Source organism: Rhinolophus sinicus, linkage group LG01 (genome assembly GCF_036562045.2).
Source record: "Rhinolophus sinicus isolate RSC01 linkage group LG01, ASM3656204v1, whole genome shotgun sequence".
Lineage (NCBI taxonomy): Eukaryota > Metazoa > Chordata > Mammalia > Chiroptera > Rhinolophidae > Rhinolophus > Rhinolophus sinicus.
In genome coordinates, this window is record NC_133751.1 from 69,239,449 (window position 1) to 69,260,565 (window position 21,117).

The 21,117-nt window shown below is 37.7% G+C and overlaps 1 long non-coding RNA gene across 1 annotated transcript in view; it reads left to right on the forward strand.

The window, feature by feature from the left end:
* Window positions 1–12,079, forward strand: part of LOC141571534 (uncharacterized) — a 35,652-nt gene extending 23,573 nt beyond the window's left edge. The window contains exons 2-4 of the long non-coding RNA XR_012496327.1: window positions 6,963–9,812; window positions 10,590–10,693; window positions 11,991–12,079. This is a non-coding gene — a long non-coding RNA (uncharacterized LOC141571534). The remainder of the gene's footprint in view (window positions 1–6,962; window positions 9,813–10,589; window positions 10,694–11,990) is intronic.
* The last annotated feature ends 9,038 nt before the right edge of the window (window positions 12,080–21,117 follow it).

Here is a 21,117-nt window from a genome sequence, read left to right on the forward strand (position 1 = left end):
TATTTAAAGAAAAATTAGTCTCCTCAAACTCTGTCAATAGAGAAGGAGGGAATACTTCTCAACTCATTCTGTATTACCCTTATACCAAAATTTATACCAGTGTATTATATATTTTTTCAAAATTTATCAAATTGCATTTTTTAAATATGTGCAGTTGACTTTCTGTCAATTATACCTCAAAAACAAAATCTGAAAAAATAGCGGAGAACTATCACCGTAAATTGAATAAAAACCCCTAAATTCAATGATAAGAAAATGAACGCTTTGGTGTTATGGTTCAACTTCCTTATTCCTCTTCATATTTAGTCACAAGAAATGGGTCTACTTGGTGCAACATTACATGAACTAGGCATAATTTTAAGGACTTTGCATGTATCAGCTTATTTAATATTCACAACACCCCTGTGAGATACATAACCCTATTATAACATTTTATAGTTGAGGAAACTGAGGCACAGATAGACTTAACCAAGGACACTGATTAAATTAGCCAACCCAGAATTTAAATCCAGACTATCTAGCTCTAGCAGGTTCACTCTTGACAACTGCTCTATACACTACCTCTCAGACAAAGCTTTCAAATGGTTGTGAACTGTGCTTACTGGTTTCAAGTAGAAATACTAGGACTAGGAGGGAGACCTTCAGAACACCAGGGAAGAGGACTGAATGAGGTCCAGAAAAAGTCACCTGTGTAGTCCAGATCTGTCTGTACACATGTCCTGCAAAGGCCATGTGTCATAGACCTTAATTATTTTCTCCATTTGTGCAGGTTGACTCTTTCTGCACCAGGATAACCTTGGTGCTCAAGGCCCTTCACCAGCTTTCACAAGAAATTCAACCACACTAAACATACACGGAATTTTGTTTGTAGTTTTCATCAAGTTCTGGGATTAATGGGAAAGGGTCATACCTCCCTGGGCACAGCTTTACCCCATCCCTCCATCTCATCAACTCTTCTTTACGCCTCTCTTCCCTTCTGCAGCCTGTTTCCCATCACTCCTCATATTTTCCTTGAAAGCCTTGGTCCCAGTTGGCCTTTTATTTTCCTTCTCCACTTAATACCTAGACTTTGACTCTCCTTACAAGCCTATCAAAGCCATTTCTCCCTTAGGAAATTCTCACATCAGCTGATAAGATGATGAGGTTGCCTCCATGTCCTCACAGAAGCCCTCTGCTAGCTTTCCCAAGGCTGACCTGACTGTGTGTTGCTTTGGTACCACATCTAAAAGAAATGCATGGAGAACCTTCCATGCAAGGTTCTTGCATGCAAGGGCCTTCCTCTCAGACAGAACCTTAGCCCTCGGGTATCAAAGCAAAGGCCAAAGCTCAGTTCACCCCTCAGATTCTTCCGAGATTTTCTCAGATTGATACCTGATGTCCCCTGTTGGCTAGTGGGCTCCCCTGCTTCAGTTTGTATGGCTCTGCTAGGGAAGAAATACAAAGGCTTGCACACTTCTCCCCTCCCACAAGCTTTGTACAGCTGCATCGTTTGGGCCTGCATATTTTTAAATGTAAAGGCAGCAGCAGGGACAGAGTGGGCATTTATGACTCAGGATCTCAGGTCTCTAAGGACTGGAAAAACAATTAGGATGACCTCAGCCACTAATCTGGATTGCCCGTGGGAGAGTAAGGGGTGGAAAGGGAGGAAGAATGGCCAATGAGGCCTCTCCCCAACAGTTGGTGCAGTACGAAGTGTGGGAGTAGAATAAACACTGTTAAAGGAAGTGAAATCCTCCGATGAGACAGTCTTTGCTACGCCTCTTCTTTGCTGTGTCGCCCCCTCACTCCAGCAATGACTAAGCTGATTCATTCGTGGCACATCCATTTTCAAATGGAGAGCAGCAGTTAGGACTTGAGAGAGGAGGAAGGTACAGGCCACAGTGACCTTCCTACAAGAGCAGAGACTGTGTGTGGAGGCAGAGGGATCTGTAGACATGTCTTTTGATTAGCAGTCACAATCTTTTACAAAGGCCTGAATTGGTTGTCAGCACATTTGTAAAAAGGGGATTATTTTATATTAAAAAAATCAAAATTCATGGATATACGCTGATCTGGCAACCTCATTTGTATTACTTTAAATAGCTGCTTAGCCGGTCTCCCTGCTTACAATCTGCTTTGAACTCAGCAGCCAGAGGGATCCTTTTACATGTAAATCAAATCACTGATCAAAATCTTCCCATGATGTTTCATCTCACTCAGAGTAGAAATCAGATTTCCAGAAATGCTCTGCGAGACCCTACATGAGGAGCACCCTGTTACCTTTGATCTCTTCCTCCTCCTCTCCCCACAGATGACACAGATTCAAATCATGGTTCTATTTTCTATGTTCTGTTGTCACTTCCTCATCTGTAAAATGAAGCTAATACTTATAGCCTGCTCATAAGGTTGTTACAAAGACAAAACAAGTTAATATCATAAAAGCCCTTAAAACAGTGCCCGACACACAGTAAGAACAATCCTGATGACCTCCTTCTCCAGTCAGGGTGGCCTCTTTGATGTGCTTTAGATAAGCCAGGTTTGTATTTGCCTGAGGGTCTTTGCAAGTGCTGCTGTCTCTGCCCGGCTCTGGCTTCCACCATAACCAGGCGATTTGCCCCCTCACTTCCTTCAGGTCTTCCTTACCAGTATTTGGGATGAATCAAAAATTTAAAAATGAAGCGTGAAAGTGGAACAAAACAAAAGCCAGTCAGGAAGAAGTGAAATGAGTATTGATTAAATTCAGGAAGGAGATGGAAGAAAAAGACAAAACTATCTCAAAATGAAGCCTCGATTACAAGGTAGCTAATGGAGAAGAGTATCAAATAAAAATTTAACAAGGAGCATTGAAGAAAGACTGGAAAATAAGAGAATTAAGGCGTATGATAATTTTCTTTCTAGATAGATACGGATCAGCACTGTCTGGTTTAGGATTTACCAAATTATTGTTCTAGATATTTCTGTCTGAGCATCCAAGACCAGCTTGTCACCATCTCTGGCTAGCAGAAAACCTTTTTTGCCAATACTTCCATTCTGCTCCTTCCCCTCATCCGACTGAACTGTCTTCTCCAGCCTGTGACCACCCAGGAAGCAGAGCGCTGTAACTCCTTGTCCTTGCATCTAGGACAGGCTGAGATCACCCATCACCAGGCTCCTTAGACTTTCCAAGCGTCAAATGGTACCACATGCCCAACTCCCCCATGCCCTGTCCATCCTTCTTCTTCCCCTCCAATCTCCAGGTCTTTCTCTGACCTCTGAAAAGTTGTCAAAGTACTAAAAACCTCAGGGTGGGGAAGGGGAACAAAAATATAGAAAGAAAATATCTCGAAATATTTGTGCAGATTTTGTTTGATGTTGCTTGAATGGGAGCTGGAGGAAGAAGCAGGTGGATCGTCATTGGCTTTCCCTTAGCAGACCTTGTTTTAGAGGAGGGAGGAGGACTTATGGAACTCAGATGTCGACTACATTTTTTTCTATTTAGGAAGCTTGTCTGCTGGAGCCTTTCTCTAACCCCTCTCTGCCCCTTCAAATTAGATAATTGTTTTTCTAACAAACTTTAGGGTGGAAGAGTTCTTTGAATTTGTTCCGGAACAGATAGTGTCAATTTAACTTAAGCTCACACTTTGATTGCAGATTTCCCTCAACCTGAAAAAAACACACACAAAAAATAAAACACCAAAAAAACACAACTTCCCCATTCTGTCACATCTCTCTTCTGTTTTCTCCTTTAATTATAAGCAGGGTTCTGTGACCAGAGTAGGGAAGAGGTAAGCTAGCTCAATGCTCCCACACAAAAGGAACCCTAACAAGCATGGAATGGACCTGTTCAGGATGGTCATTGTCACTGCCCACTGTCTCCGGCTTGTGGTAGAAGGAAGAAGGAATAAGAAACATGGCTCCAAGGAGAAGGATAAATGAAGAAGGCCAAATATAAAGAACATCCATGAATATTTTTTAATTAAAATTGAAGTTTACATACATATGTCAATTCTATAAATACAAATTCTGGAGAAATTCTAAATTTGTACATTTTCATTTCTCAAGGCCATATTAGTATTCAGTTTTGTAGTTCTGCAATATACCACTTCCCCTACTTTTCTGTTCAACCTCTATCCTACTGCAGCCTATAGTTATTTAAGGTTCTTCTACTTGAGTTTTGACTTCTGAAATTAGATATATTTGTAAATGTAAAATACACTGCCTTTTAAAATCCAGAAGTAAATGACTTTCAGCCTGACATCCACATTGAGAATATCAGGGTTTCTGGGCTTTTCTTTGTATGTCCCCATTCCTCTTGGAATTCAGAAAAGAAAGGAAAAATTACACTGATGTATTTTATTATATCTTTTATTTAATAGGGTGACAGGGGCCAACCCAGAAGGTAATCCAGAAACTGCTTCAGTTTCTAGATAAATTGCTTCTTGTTTACCTTTTCTCTGGAAAATCATGCATTCAGGTTGCAGGGGTAAGGAATGCCAAACCTTCTGACGTATGGGCTGTCCTGATTACTGCCCCACTGACTTCCAACTTTCCCCAAAACCCAATGTCATGTTCCAGCAGAGTACTGGAGAGAAGAGAATAAAACATATCAGTTAGGATTAGATTCAGCTGAGAATAACATGAACCACTTCCCCTCTCACACACACACAAAGTGCCTTGAAAAATAGAAGTGTCAAGGAATGATGTCAACCATAGAGTCATCAGGGAACCAGTCTTTCTACAAGGTTCTGTTCCAACATACTTGCCGGGGGTGGGGGGGGTGTTTGTCCTTATTCTTATGGTTCAAGATGGCTACTGGTGCCCAACCATCACTTCAACTGAATGGAGGGAAAGCAAAGGGCTTTTTCATCTTTCAAGAGAATTCCTAAAATGTCACACAATACTTCTACTTATGCCATATGAGCCAAAATTAATCACATGGTTAGCGGTAGCAAAAAGAGAGATTGTGCATATATACTTTTTGCTACACTCTAAGCTAAAATGTGGGTTTCTTATTACTAATAGAGGGGAGAATGAATATTGAAAGACAAATATCAGTCTCTGTCATACCTCATTCCTCCCTTTAACTACTTTATATTTTATAAAAATAGAAAAAGACCATCTCATTTATGTAAAGGTAACATTTTTGTACTATGGAATCTAATTACTTTTGTTCCATTTCCCAAAGAATTTTAAGTTATTGGCCTAGAAATCAAACTCTAGAAAGCTAGACTTCCATGACAGTGGGCTATAAATATGACTTGTATTTTTGCTCCAATCCACAGGCCAATGATTCCTTCGATCATTTTGTTTGATTCTACTCCCCCATCTTATTATTAGTAGTCATAGAAACAAGAGAATCTCAAACAGATTCACAACATGTACTCAGAATCCTCAGTGTTGCTACTCAAAGTATGAATTATCATTCTTTTAAAAAGGAATAAAATTATAGGGCCCACATCACCAAATATCTCAATATTTCCAAATCTCTAGATATAAAAGCATTGTGAGATCCCAGCTACTTGGTAATAGACCAATTATTTTTTTATATGGATGTTTTTACCTCATTTGAAAAATAATTTTTTTTCCGGTGAAATTCCAAATTTTGAAAAAAATCATCTTCTTGGTATTTCAGGTTCTTCGGTTAAGTTTTTGTGAGTTACTTAGAATGTCTGCCATCTCTCATTCGATACTTATTAAATTCACTTCTTTATTTCTGCTAACTTTCTAGTATTTTTAGCATTTTCTTAAAGTCATAGGCCTTCTCAAAAATTCTTAAAATTCCTAGAAAAATTCCTGATAATAGAGTCCACCTATGCATGAATAAACATATATCTCCTATTTCCATCCTCATAAAAAAATATCTTTGTGTCAGGATGAGATAGAGAAAGCATGGAGATTTCTAGGAAATCCCAATTCTAGGCTGTATTCAAGTTCTTTCCCTCACTTGTCATTTCTACAATAACATTTCTGATGTGGCCAACTGATCAAAGAAAGGTACAATGCTCTCTGCATGGTCTTTGCAAGATGTTTCCTAAAACGTACATTGTAGTTATTGAAATGGAGGAGTAAAATTAATTTACAATGTTTCCATAAGATTTATTGCTACCTTTCAACTGGTCCTCGTGGCTTTTCTGATATATTCTTTATAATTGAAGGTGTCATTGTTATTCCGTTGGTGTTGTTCTTGTGGTTTTGTCTCTTTTGTTTCATTTATTCTGATTCATACTCTCATATCAGAAGAAGAGCACAAGAAGTAAGAGAGCTGGAGGCACACAGAGAATGAGACAAAATGACAGAGGCTATGCGGAGTACAGACTGTTGTATGACTTTAGTTAGGCAACTAAATCCTTCAAAATAATTATCTCCATTTACTATATTATGCGCTCACTGGGTATATCTTGCCACCACCTGAAGGGTGAATGTCCTCTGCATCAATCAGCTGGGGTTATTACTATTTAAAGCAGAAAGAAAGCATTAAATATATATTATGGTGGGAATAACATATAGTAGAAGAAGGGGACTAGAGATTTTACAGATGAGAAGTAATGACTGGAAGTGGGCCAGAGATCTACCATGACCAAAATCAGACAACTGAGGTGGAGTGATGTTAAACCTGATTGCAAAGAAATGACAGTTAACACCAAAGTGTGTGACAGTTGAACATCCGAGGGGTTAGGACTAAGGATTACTGTAAAGAAAGGAAATTGTGCTCATCACATGCAGGCAGAGGGGGCAAGTGAGATGGACAGAGCTTTAATGGCATTTATAAGGATCCGTTCTCTTGCCTTGTGGTTCTTAAAGGATGTGGATGTCTTTGGATCTGGGAACTCTACAGAATGCCCTAGAGCCCTGGAGTGTGTGTGGGTACACGGGCCCATCAAAGAAAAGACTACGTCCCTATCTTCAGAAAATAAATCATTACAATTATTTAGAAAACTCTATTTAGAAGATATATTTTAATTTTTGTAGAGTTGGCATTTCAGTGTCCCAAATTCTCCTTGCAGATGTCTCTTTCAAGGTGATTCTGGCTGTAAAAGTGCCTGGCAACAACAAATCTGAAGATTCATGAAGAGACCATGAAGACAGTAGTAGAAAACATGAGATGATATCCTTTAAATAGTCATTTTAAAAACATGGATTCACAGAAATATTTTGCGCTGCAGCAGTAGCCACGGGAACAGAAATTTCTACAAAAGATTCTGTGCGATGTCAGTTTTGGATCACATTTTGAGAGCACAATTGTTCCATCCAAGGATGATTAGATGTTGCTATTCTGCCATGTTTTTAAAAGCTTTCTTTGAATACATATCTCAATGATAGGAACATGCTGGGGCTACCAAGCAGGGCTCATGGGAATGATAACAGAGCAAACAGCTTTGGCCGTAAGGTCTTCTGTTTGGTCTAATACACTGTGGGAATGATTACTTGCCAGTAGTTTAGTAACTAAGGTCTGCACAAAAGCAAAGAAAGACACATTGTGACTAAAGGCACAGTAAATATTGAAGATGCAAGTTAGATAACGGGTAGTAAATGTAGGTTAATGAAGATTTGTAAAATATGAATAAACTGGAGTTCCTCTTAGAAATCATGTGAAACACACTGCCTTTCAAAGGAAGTGCTTTAAGACTTGGCTTCCCAAATGTATGTTGAGAAAGAGAAGTAAAGGAAATTTATTGATCTTGTGACAAAAGGAAAACAAACACATTAAATAATAATAATAATAATGATAATGATAATAATAATATTCAGACACTATTTAACTCTCATTTTTGCATGGTTTATTAACCAAATGCAAATTTTCAAGCCTAATGACTTGACCACAGTATGAAAACACTATGAAAGAAGACTCAAAAATCTACAAATTTCAGGTTTTCCCTTTGACTTTGGATTTAAAAAATATTGTTAAATAGGAAGAAAATCTTTTCCCAAATTTCAGATAAAGAGAAAGCAGAAGATTTATACAATTCAATGATAAATTGTTTGAATGTTAATAGATATCAAAATAAACCCTGCTTAGAAATAAAATCAATAATGTCTTCTCTTGTAAAATAGAGGTGCTAATAATACCTACCTCATCAGGTTAATTCACCTAAATAAAGTCCTGGCATGTGGAAATTGCTCAATATATTTGTTTCCTCTCTTCAAAGACAATGATCAAAATGTAACCGTCAATATTCCTCCTGATCACTTAGGACAAAATACATTGTGATGGGCATTTAATTATTTTTCACTCCTAGATCAAAAGCAGAGAACTGCAGTAAAAATAGAAAAGTCTTTAGAAAATGACTTCTTGCCTTCCATCTATTTAGTGTCATCTACACAATGCCACTATTGGACTTGGCAACAGTGACTAATACCTTAGCCACTATTTCATTGCTTTTATATCTGTAATTAACAGAGTTAAATATTTAAGTGTTAAGGTAACTCTTGAAAATTGCATTCTTTTTACAGAATTACAAAGCAATTAAAGGTAAAGACAACAATAGCAACAAAGGAAAGACAACTTAATGGCACTTCATTGAAAGTTAATAATGTGACATAAAATACATGATATCCTTAATTATGAAATACTAGTTTCAATTCCTGTTACACACATAAGTATTGTGTGCCTTAGAGACTACATTTCCTTGCCTGCAAAATGGACATGATACCTGCTGTGAGATTAAAATAGTGCATCTAGAACATTCAGCTCACTGCTTGTATTGCAGTATTCACTCATGTATTCATCCATTTAGCAAATATTTAGTGAGTTTTTATACTATGTCTGGCAATGTGTTAGGCACTGGAAACAACAATGAAAAAATAGACATTGTTCCTGATCTCCAGCTTAACAATGGCAGAAGAAACAGACATTAAAAATGAGACAAATAATAGTTTGATAAACAGGTAAAAGTTAATTCTGACTAAAAGTTCCCTTTCCCTTCTCCTCATTTGTAATAAAGAGAACACCTGTTCTTTTCACTCTCACTTATGAGAACTAAGTGAATTAGGAATGTGAGTCCACTTTGGAAATTCTAAAGCTCTCTACAAATACCTATTGCTGTATTAGTAACACAGATTTACCAAGCATGGGCTAATTACAAGGTCCTAGGGAAAATACAAAGGTTGACAGGACACAGGTTCTGCCTGCCCCTGCTTGGGGAAAGTAGGACAATTATAGCACTGTGAGCTATAATTCATGGCAGAAGGTGTCTTGAAAGAGGGAGGGGAAGGTAATTGGATACTTGGAGGTGGCAGAGACAGGCTCAGTTGGGAGTGCTTAGAAGACCTCATAGAGCAGGTGAGTTAGAATTGGCTTTGATAGATAGGGGACTTGACAGCGTTTGGACTTGAGATCAGGAAACAATAAGCAAAGTACAGAAGTGGGAGAAAATGGGTAAGAGGAGAGAGGGGCGATAGATGAGAGTAAAAGGGATCAAATATATGGTGATGGAAGGAGAACTGACTCTGGGTGGTGAACACACAATGTGATATATATATGATGTATTACAGAATTGTACACCTGAAATCTATGTAACTTTACCAACAATTGTCATGCCAATAAACTTTAACTTAAAAAAAAAGGAAAAACAGTCAACAAAGAAACAGTATGTGGTGCATTTTGGTTAAACTGAAAGAGGCATTAATGGCAGCATTTGGCAATAAGAGTTTGGACAAGTAGTTTAACATTGGCTCATAAAGGACTGTGAATGCCAAACTAAAAAGTGTGACCTGTATTTTCTGATAGCTGCAAGCCATTTAAGAAATTTGAGCAAGACAATAACAAAACTGGAGCTGTGAGCCAGGAAGAGCACTCATCCTTCAACAGTGTGTTGGATGGATCGTTATGACTATTGAAACAATTTTGATGAAGGGTATGGAGAGAGAGTTTTTGAAGTTTTGTATTTTGGTCATCTTGAAATCCAGGGTCCTAAAGCTGTTAGAGTTGGAGTTGTCCTGGAAATCTGAAGTATTTTTGTATTTGGTGGTATTGAGACATGTAGAAAATAAACTTCTTTCTCTGAATGATATGAAACTCATAATATAGATCCAAAGAACATACATGTTTGGTGAAAATAAAGCACTCTTTGTAACCATATCTTTCATTTGCCTTAGCATGGGGTCACATTATCTATAATCTCTTGTCATAGAACTAGAGAAGAGAGAAATCAGGAGATAAAATCAATTGTTTGAAAAACTAGGCTGCTATGACTCACCATTTTCAACGGTACACACCAGGCCCCTTAGGGCTGTAACTAGCATTAAGTAATAGCTGATCAGAGCAGCTTAATGAAATATCCCTGCTTCTGGAACTCCCACGGGCTGTGTGCACCGAACCAGCTGACCCTGACCCTCTCCTTCTACACCCATGAGCCTCTCAGAGCCAAAACAGCTGTGGGAGGTGAGTGGCAGCTGGTCAGCCAATCAACAAGGAGCTAAGAGATGACAGGCTCCATCTGTGACTTTACAGAGGTGGTGGAGGAAGCCAAGTTGCCCTGCCCAGTTGGGTTCAGAAACTCTCAACTGAAAGAATAACAGATGTTCATTAAAAAAAAATAAAAACCCCCAAACATAATTTTACTACATAAATACACGCCAGTGAATATTTGAAGAATAAGAACATTTTTTTTTTTTTTTTTTTTTTTCCCCAGCCCTCACAGGACGTCTGGAAGACAGACACAGAGAAGGGTCTACATACTTCTCATCTCTGTCACATTTCCGTGATGAACTCCAGAGAGTGTGAGACACTGTCTTGGTATGCTCTGCAGAGGAACTCTCAGGGCTTGTGCTGGGTTTGTTTAGAGCCAGAGGCAAATATGGGACTGAGCTCCCTATTCCCAAGGCAAGGAGAACAAATTATTTAGGAGCAAGATAGGTAGCTGAAGACTTTGTCCTATTACTTCATGTAAAAGTCGTCATATTAAATAAACACATTTGACATGAATTTACCATCATAGAGGAAAACGACGCTAAGCCATCCAGACAAGCTTTTAAGGAATTCAAAGGCCAGAATTTAAAATTCTCTTCATCCAAATAAGCAACCAGCAACCAGGGTTGGGCCTTCAGTCATGAATGGATTATGTAATGAAAGGAGGCAGCCAGAGGTTAAACCCTTTCTCCTAATGATGAACAAGTTAGTGAAAAACTCCCATAGAGGAGAATGCTACCTCAGGGCCTGTTCGTCAAAAGCTTCATCTTGCTGCCTTGGCCCAAAGGCCAGCATAATTATGGCCAAGGTGTGACCTGACCTCTGTAAATGGCAAGAAAGGTGCCAGAAAGGTCTTGAAAGACTATATGGGCTCGTCTTTGGGCTCTAGTCTGTACTTGTGGCTCTGTATCTGAAGCTGCCTCCAAAGTCTTCCTAGCTCAACTCTGAGAAAACCTAAACCTCCACCGCAGTACCAGGATTTCCCAACCCACCCAAATCTCTCCTGGGGCATTACTCTGTAATTAGGGAAGGAAAATATTGGCTTCCAGTAAACCTGCCATTGTGCCTGCCCAGGGCAGTCTTTCTTGGTAATTCACTATTAAGATGGAACCTTGAGGTAGAGATAAATTTATGCAGAGATAAATTTATTTTAGGAATCCTGGGTGATACCTATAGGGTTATGGGAGTAGAAATGGACTCCAGCAGGCACTCAGACAGATGTGCTGAACCCAAAAACACTGGAGGGTAGGTCAAGAGGCCAAACCAGTGTTCATAAAATAGAGGTCACAGGCAGAGCTGGGACAGACTTAGGTCAGGAATAAACACCTGAGTCTAGATATGTTGAAGCACCTACAACTATGATCACCTAAATCACCCATAATTACTTTCAGTGACTAACATCCCAGGGATGCTTGCCGCCTAGTATAACTGTTCCAGTATAATTAATTAATGTACTTAGCTTAGATTTCTAAAGATGATTCTTGACACAACAGGCTTAGACTTTTCCCTTTTAGTTGACATACATCTGCTATTTCTGCTGTAGATTTGTGTAGGGTAGGAAAGTTTAAATAATTTTTTAAGAACTGTTAATACAATGACTTTTATTTTACATGTCTGTTTTCAGATTGTTTTAAGGAGTTCCCTTTGAAAATACAAGAGGTCTATTACTCAATAAAAGGGAGAAGTCCACCAAAATTAATCCATTTCAACAGGTACTGAATGTCATGGCAAATAGTTTAAAGTTTGTTTGCAACCTTATCTGAGAGGAGAATGTGAAGTTTAGTATTTTAGATTTAACCGATTGAGTTGTAATTGCAAATATTCACTAAATTCTTAGGAGGATGAACAAGAGACTCAGCTGTTGACTTGGAGGCGAGTAAAATTTTCCCAACAAAATTGCATAACATGACCTAGTACCCATCACTTTGCAGTTGGACTTTTATAGCACAATCCCCAAAAGGATCACATTTTTAAGCTTATTCAATGGCTTAATTAATTTTCTGAAAGACTTATTTTAATCTGTTGATATCCAGATAATTTTCATTTGAAGTACTTTCCCCCCCAAAAATAAGACCTAACCGGAAAATAAGCCCTAGCATGATTTTTCAGGATGACATCCCCTGAACATAAGCCCTAATGCATCTTTTGGAGCAAAAATTAATATAAGACCCGGTGTTATTTTCGGGGAAACATGATACCAATCATTTTTTCATTCTTGTTGATTTTCTTTTCTGCCAATTTACTTTTTAATGTCTTTGCATGTAATTTCAGTAGTTCTTCACCATTTCTTGCTAAAGATGCTAATTGAGGGGCAAGGTTGTTGTACAGAGCAGAATGTCTGGAAACTAATTTTGTCAGTGGACAGTTTATTATTTTTGTGTTATGATGACACATGCTTCCTACCTTGTGTAGGAAGTTGTTATCAGGATAAAAACTCTGATAACAGGTATTTCATGTAAATTTTTCTTTTCTCAAAAAGAAGCCAGAGCAACTATTACATCGATTCATATGTAGTAACTAGAGAAACCATAGATTCCCAGAAACTGCAAGGCTAAACATTTACCTCGGTTAGCCACTCACCCAATGTTTAAATTCTCTGCTAAGGAACCCCTATTTTAACATCTTCTCCAACAGGGAACTTAACTGCCTCCCAGTCTCTCTCTTCATCTTTAAACAGCTCTGATATTTATAACATTTTCTTTACAATAAGCTGAAATGTTGTCTAGTATTTGGGCATATGACAGTACAGCTATCGGGATGCTGGAAAAACACAGTGAGGAAAAGGGAGGGAAAAAATAAACTGGTTTGTACTTTTTCCCAATGAGGTAAATTGAGTTTGAATAGTTGGGCAAACATTTAATTAGCTCTATTACAATTAAAAACACAGGGAAAAAATTGGTGCTTTTAAATATGTCAGATTGTCTCACTCTGAATATCTGTAGAACAAAGAGTTTCAAATTTCTAAGTACTTGTGACATTTCAATAAACTGAGTGAATATTATTCATTTACACATGATAAAATATTTGTTTTTCAAAAAACACTAAAAACAACCCCTAGATTTAAAATATTGTTTTATGCTATATTTCTATCTATAATCACTCACTCATATAGAAATCTTGGTAATTTAGGCATACTAGCTCACCATGAATAGGTAGGTGTGTGTGGGTCTTGTTTTAACATCCATCTATTTTGAGACAACATTAAATTAAAAATAAAATTAAAGGCACAATCTTTTAAAAATAAATTATTTCTAAAAACATAATTAAAACCACAATCTTCTTCCTGAATTTATTCTTTTTTTAAAAGTTTTAAGTATAGCCAAGTTAATTTAGGTCCAACATGGTGAAAAAAAATTCTTTCCATCTTATTCCAAGTTTATACTCAGGAAAACTTTTTTATAACCAAGTTGTTAAAAGCCTTAATTAATGGAATCACTGCTCCTCAATTTCTAAATCATGCAATTGTGCTGCTCTTTAATGGGAAGCAGAGGCTCTGGGGCTTTGCATTCCCTTCATATATGGGGATGCTGTCTATTTGATGTACCCTGTGAGATGTGTCTAGGGTGCTTCATTGTTCCAGTGTATCTTGTGCAGCTTGCACTCAAACCATCAAGTGGTTTTCTCCTGAAGACCATGGTCTTGAGACTATGCTTTCATCTTGCTCTTCTAGGGCATCTTCTACATTACACTCATCTCTGTTAGAGTTCAAAATCTTTACAGGAGGAAATCTCAGGGTGCCAAGCTCCACTCAGGTATTATATTGCAGGCATACATTCTCATTACTCCTTTCCCCTGGATCCAACTTCATACTATCACCAGGTTTCCATGGTTACCACTGGGATCGGTGCCTATTTCCCAGCTCACTTCTACGCCAGGGAAGCCTTGCGTTTTCTCTTGGAAGTTCTCTGCTCACTGTTGAGGAATTTGCAGCAGGAATGAAACATTGATGTTTTAGGAAAATTATAGTGACAGCCATTTGGGGAATAGGTTGGAGAGGATGAATCTGTTGGTGAGAAGACCAATTAGAAGATTTTTGCAGCCACAGAGGTGAGAACCAAGAGGAGACACAACGTATAAACACTGTTCTGGCTTTTGATTTCATGACAGATTGGCATGAAATACTTAATAGGTGAATCTCTTTTTAATGTTTAATCATTATCTTTGTGTTTGGCGTTTAGCACCTGTACCTCAGCCTTTAGCTCCTTCCTATGTTGTTTCATTAGCCTCAGGGAAGAAGTCTGAATTTATGACTGCTCTTGTGCAGACACCATTTCCCCTGCCATTAACTGAGTATTAGCTCTGTGGTAGGCACATTTCATACATTAAAAATAACCATTCACAATCCAATTTATAGAAACACAAAGTAGAATAGTAATTACCAGGAATGGAGGAAAGCGGGGAACAGGGAGTTATTGTTTCATAGGTATAGAGTTTCAATTTGGGAAGATGAAAAAATTCTGGAGCAGGACAGTGGTGATGGCTGCACAACAATGTGAATGCACTTATGGCCGCTGAACTATACACTTAAAAATTGTTAAAATGGTAAAGTTATGTTATGTACTTTACCACAATAAAGAAATAAACAAACAGAAGATTAAGAACTTCTAGACAAAATCAATCCAGACACTTGCCCCACTTTGGGATATTTTATTTGCGTGAGCTGACAAATTGCCTGTTGTTTACAGCAGGATTTTCTGTTATTTGAACCAGGAAGCATGCTAATAAAATCATTGTTAGAAAAAGAAATTAACCCTATTATTTATATAAAAAAAAAATTCATATTTTTGTAGATGAAGAAACTGAGGTTCAGGGAAGTTAACAGCTTGCCCAAGTCACACAACTAGTGAGCAACGAACGAACCTGGGATTCCAATCAAAGGTTTGTTTGACTGCAAATTTTGTGCTGTCTTCTTATAGGCAAAACAAATCTTATCCAATAAATGAATGAAATCTCCAAACATGGGACTGTTCTCTAACCAGGAATTCTTTTTTCCAATCTAAGTTGTTTATCTCATTTTGATGCAGTTACTTACTAACATTTATTTGTATGGCCTCTGAATTTTTCCAGTAGTTAATGCCAAGGCTTCTGTCAATTTCCACCATCACAAATTATTTGTAAAAGGTCCACATGCCTTTATTTTCCATGCTTAACTTTTAAATAAAAATAACATTTAAAACTTTGGAATGTTACCTGTTAACATATTCAGAACGAATTCTACTTTGAACTTTTTAACTCACTTTGAAGTCCACATTATATTTGATCTTTATTCTGGAATTTTTGCAACTGACTTCAGTTAAAAGCATTTAAGTTACAACAATATAGTTTTTAAACAGAGCTTTCTGAGATGTGATTACAAACTAATGTGACTGTTATTTTTTAAAAAAAACAGTGGGGTTCAAATTAATATCACTGACCTCAAAGCAGACATTTTGGGGAACTAGATAGCAATGTTTCAATTATTCAAATGCATAATAAATACTTATTCTATGCCAGACACTCAGAGAACTTTGAAGTTCCTTTTCCATATTTCCTCCAAAGCTAGTTAATGAACCATGCAGGAAATATTACTTTGTAGTCATGTATTATTTTGACCTCAGCCAGAATTATACAATTTGATCATCTACCTCACTCAATAGACTCAACTCCTAGAGACTTCAGACTATGATTAAAGCTGAACTCTAACTTCAAAGGTTGAAGAATTGACAAAATTTAAGATATGCCAAATGTTCCTTTACATGTATCACGTAACTACTTTGATAAGGCTAGCCCTTGGGAGTATCTGATCACCCCATCTTAAATAGTGTATTTCTTCCTTCATTTACTACTACTTTTCTTTGCATTGTTTTTCTTCAGTGTACTTATCTCTCCCCAATAGAATGTGAGTTCCATAAGAACACAAACTTCTAATCTATCGCTGTATCCCCAACACTGGAATAATGTCCAATACATACAATGTGCTTCGTAAACAGTTTTTTAATGAATTAATGAATAAAATGAAGATTTATAATTATTTACATAAAATGCTTTGCCTCAGTTTCATAATTCCATAATTCAATGCAATTAGAATGTTTAATTTTGATGATTTATAGTGCTAAGTCTTCTGGTGCTACTATTACCAGGTTTTCCTGAAAATAAGACCTAGCTGGACAATCAGCTCTAATGCGTCTTTTGGAGCAAAAATTAATATAAGACCTGGTCTTATTTTACTATAATATAAGACCCGGTCATATAATATAATATAATATAATATAATATAATATAATATAATAATATAATATAATATAACGTAATACCTGGTCTTATATTAATTTTTGCTCCAAAAGATGCATTGGAGCTGATTGTCCAGCTAGGTCTTATTTTCAGGGAAACACAGTATTATTTAATAAATAGAGATTAAGTAACTCTCTGGTGCTAGTAACTTTAAAGTGATAAGTCAAAGTTAGGTTGCCTTCTGGGGTTTTGTAATCTCTCTTTTTTACTGTATTTGGTTGGTATGGATTTATAATTTTTGCATCTTAACTATATGCAGGGTATCAAGAAGTATTCAAAATAAATGTAAGTTTGTGTTCTCATGGAACTCACGTTCTATTGGTGAGAGATAACTACCCTAAAGAAAAACAATGCAGAGAAAAGTAGTAGTAAATGAAAGAAGAAATACGCTATTTAAGAGGGGGTGACCAGATACTACCAAAGGCTAGCCTTGTCAACATAGTTGTATGCTACATGTTCTCAGTAGCTTAAAGATCTTGGAGTAACAAGACCCATATTTGAAATACAAAATAATCAGAAGAGTGATGCTCTACAGAATACCTTCCTAGAGAAAGGGGAATGGTTTTGGGAAAACCTTGTGGAAAGAGTACAGAGCCTGGACACTGAGCAATGAACTGAATGTAGACATGTATGGCACGGGCTTATAAAGAAAGGGTCAGAGGTGACATGTAGTTCAAGCTGTGGGTGAGTGAAAACCACCATGGGCTTCTGCCTTTCTTCTACCACAATAGCTGCTCCTCCTCCACATCCTTTATTGTTCTTTTTACCTTCTAAATATTGCATGCCAGGCCGGAGTTTGCTTCATCTTCACCTATACTCGTTCCTTCAGTGATTTCTTCCAGCCTCATGTTTTAAATATTGTTCGAAATTTATAACGCCAACCCCAGTCTTCCTTGAAGTCTAGACTCATGTACCAACTGCCTGCTCAGCCTCTATATCAGAATGTCTAACAGGATTTTCAAACAAAACATTTGATTGTCTCTGCCCCAAACTACTCATATCAGCTTTATCTTCAAAATATATACCATAGAGGATGACTTTTCTGCACCTCCACTGCTACTGGCACGCAAATTCAAGGTATCACACCTTTCACTTTATTAGTACATTATTTTCCTAACTGATCTTCCCACTGCCTTTTTTGCCCCCATACACTATTCTCCATATGATACCCATAGTGAGCCCTTTAACTCATAGATCAGGTCTTTCTTGCCACATCCTTGTTTAAAATTCTTCAGCATCACTCTTCTGGGACACACTTATCAAGTAATCCCTGCTTCAATGCCTATGTACTTGCTGTTCCCTCTACTTAGAATGTTCTTCCCCTCCCCAATACTTGAGTTACTTGCCTCCTTAGCTTTACTTAGGACCATTATCTTTGACCCCTATCTAAAATGGCCGCCTTCTCTTCATTTTTTTCCCCTCACCTTTTTCTCCTCTCCCTTTTAAAAAATCCCTTCCAAGCACATGTCTAGATATAGTACATTTATTTGTTCATATTCTTATGGCTTGCTTTCTGCCACTGGACTATAAGTTCCATGGGGTTAGGAACTCATTCATTGCTATATCCCCAGTGACTCGAACAATGCCTGCACTGAATAAATATTTGTTGAATGAATAAATTGGTATCCTATTATGTAAGGTGATGTTCTGAGTGATGCAATCAAAACCTGGAGTGAAGGGTCAATACAGCAAAACAAGTGAAAGACATCGCAATCCCAGTAGGGCAAGCACAGAAGACAGAGTCAAAATAGGGACCAGGAAATGAGGATAAAAGGACTGTCAGGCAACCTAGCACATCCTGCCAGACACAATATTTAGAGTCTTATAGACTCTAAAGGACTCTAGAGCCAACAGAACACACCACAAGATTTTCCAGATACCAAACAGTGGCTGCAATGGGAAGCCTCTTTCTGCCTCCAACAAAGAGGCAATGTCTCTGACATGAATGGACTCTGTGCATATTGGCTGCTGCCATTGTCAGCACTGACTTTTTACATGAAGAGAAAGTTGCAGTGCTGCTGCAGAGAGTACAATTGACTAATATTTATTTCTCTTTTCCAATGGACTGTGAGCTTCTAAAGGGAAGAGACTGACTGCCTGGTTCTCTATCATTCCTGGTACAAAGTCTGTACTCTTGGAGAACATATGAGAGAAGGGAGAAATAAATTGGATCATGACTTTCTTCTTGGCTATGTCTAAGAGGATGGAGAGCAGCATAATCAAAATTTTCCCCTTCAAATTTGATTGATATATTTTGTATGCATTAAATGGCCAGTGGTTAAGACCTTGAACCCAGGGCTGTCCACCTCCTCCCAGTCTAGAACGAACTCCCCAAGCTGTAAATTGATATACCTAGAAGTTTACTCACATAGATTGGCAACCCAAAAAATCTGAACTTTAAATCACTATGTCAAAAATTTTAAATGAGCCCTTAGGTCATTTACATACCTTCTTAATACCTTCTGGTAAGAGTCTTCAATTTGCTCTAATTAGGATTTGACATTTTCTTAATTAAACAACTTTCCACCTGGAAAACAATACCTTCACGTTTCCTTCAATTAACTTTAAATAAAAATAAACGAATAAAAAAGAATATTAAAAACGTTTTTCCCAATAGTTTTGACCACTATTCTTTCAGGTAATTTTTATTTTTATTTATTTCTTTTAAAATTATACAGATCCTTCAACTTTGGATTAAACATGTGACCTTGTTTACATTTCAGAGACAATTTCAGTGTGTTTGTTTTGGGGATTACCCTTTCTCAGAGCTTCTCCAGCTGCAGAAGCACCCTGAGTTAGCAGTCATTGTGGGCTTTCCCCTTGACCTCGCTGTTTATTTCTTCAGTTTGTCCTACTATGCAAATACTGAGAAACAGAATTTTTTTTTTATTCTGAAGGACATAAGTGTGGCTTAAGACTGAACATTGATTAAAGTTTGCAAGTGGAAAGGAAAAGCTTGTAGCATTTATCCTCAATGTGACTATTTGTGTCTCTGCCACAACAGTGTGAGAAAAGGGCTCTACTATTTTTCCTGTTGGGGGAACAGGTTATCACAGAGCATGAGAGGTGGTTTCCCTCGAAAACCACACTGAAGGGCTTACATTTCCCCCCCATTTTCTTTTTTCCTCATTTCCTCATTATTATTATTATTATTATTATTATTTTAATTAAATTTACTGGGGTGACAATGGTTAGTAAAATCACATAGGTTTCAAGTGTGCATTTCTATAATACATTATCTATATATCATATTGTGTGCTCACCACCCAGAGCCAGGATATGATTTTTTTCAGCAATAGAACATTTTGAATCCAGTTCAGTAATACCCCCTGTGTGTTACTCTGTGCGAGGGAATCAAATGCATGTGACACAAACCATGGTTTCTCTAGGGTGCTTGGGGCGACATAGTTCCCTGACTGTTAGTCCCAGGTTGCTGAATCCAGGTCAGTGGGGGTATGATCAGTTAACACACCCACTTCTGACGCCTCCTTACATATACACTGACTTCCATCAAACAACTACCACCTATTCTAGTGTCTCTAAAGCAATTCTGTTTTGCATATTCTGTTCTTTCTTCCCTCCAAATTACTATGTGACCGATGTCAGGCAGTTTCTTGTCAGTGAATTCCTAAATAGTATTTCTAAAAGCTACTTTTGAATTGTATTTCTTTTACCTTTCTTTGACTCAACGTAAATCATTGTCTCTCATATCTCTGGCTCTTCTCTCCTAATTAGTTAATGCTTCTTTTTTAGATTACAAAAAAATTGGAAAGATCTAAGTGAGGGACTTTTTAATACAGGTCTCTTAAATCATGGACTAGATTTGTAATTGAGAATCATTACAAACTATATATCATCATGGGCTTCTCCAGGAAGGGGTGGATGCTAACTTGCTCATTGCTCTTATCAGGTATGTGTTCGCTGGACTGGAAAGACCCCGGGGGGAGGGGACAGGATTCTGAGGTCCCAGGGGAGGCGTTAGGCATTGAGGTTAAAAAATCCTGAGGATCAGGCACAAGAAGCACCACTTTGCCAGTGTGTCCTACGGGGTGGGCAAGCATTGGGGAGACACGGAGGTGGCAGTATTAGGTCCTCTCCCACATATGTGTTTAGCGCGCCATCTAGTGGCTGAATCTCACAGAAGGGAATAAAGCTTGAGGTCCCCAGGAAGACGGGGTACAGCTCAGGCTAGGCTGGCTTCCCCTTTGGGTCAAATCCAAGTGGCTAAAGTGGCAATATTTCATCCTTACCAGTGCACAGGTGGGGAATGTTGTACACATCGTTGGGAGGTTGGTGGAAACCATGTGATATTTTTAAAAAAGGATAAAAGACTCTAAGGATCTACTAAGAAAGGTAGAAAGTACCATTACACAATTACTCCAAAAAGTAGAATTCTGAAAGTATAAATGCTCTGATTAAGCAAACAAATGAGACTCTTCTATGAATATGGGAAACACAAAAAGGAACTAAAGGAAGAGGAA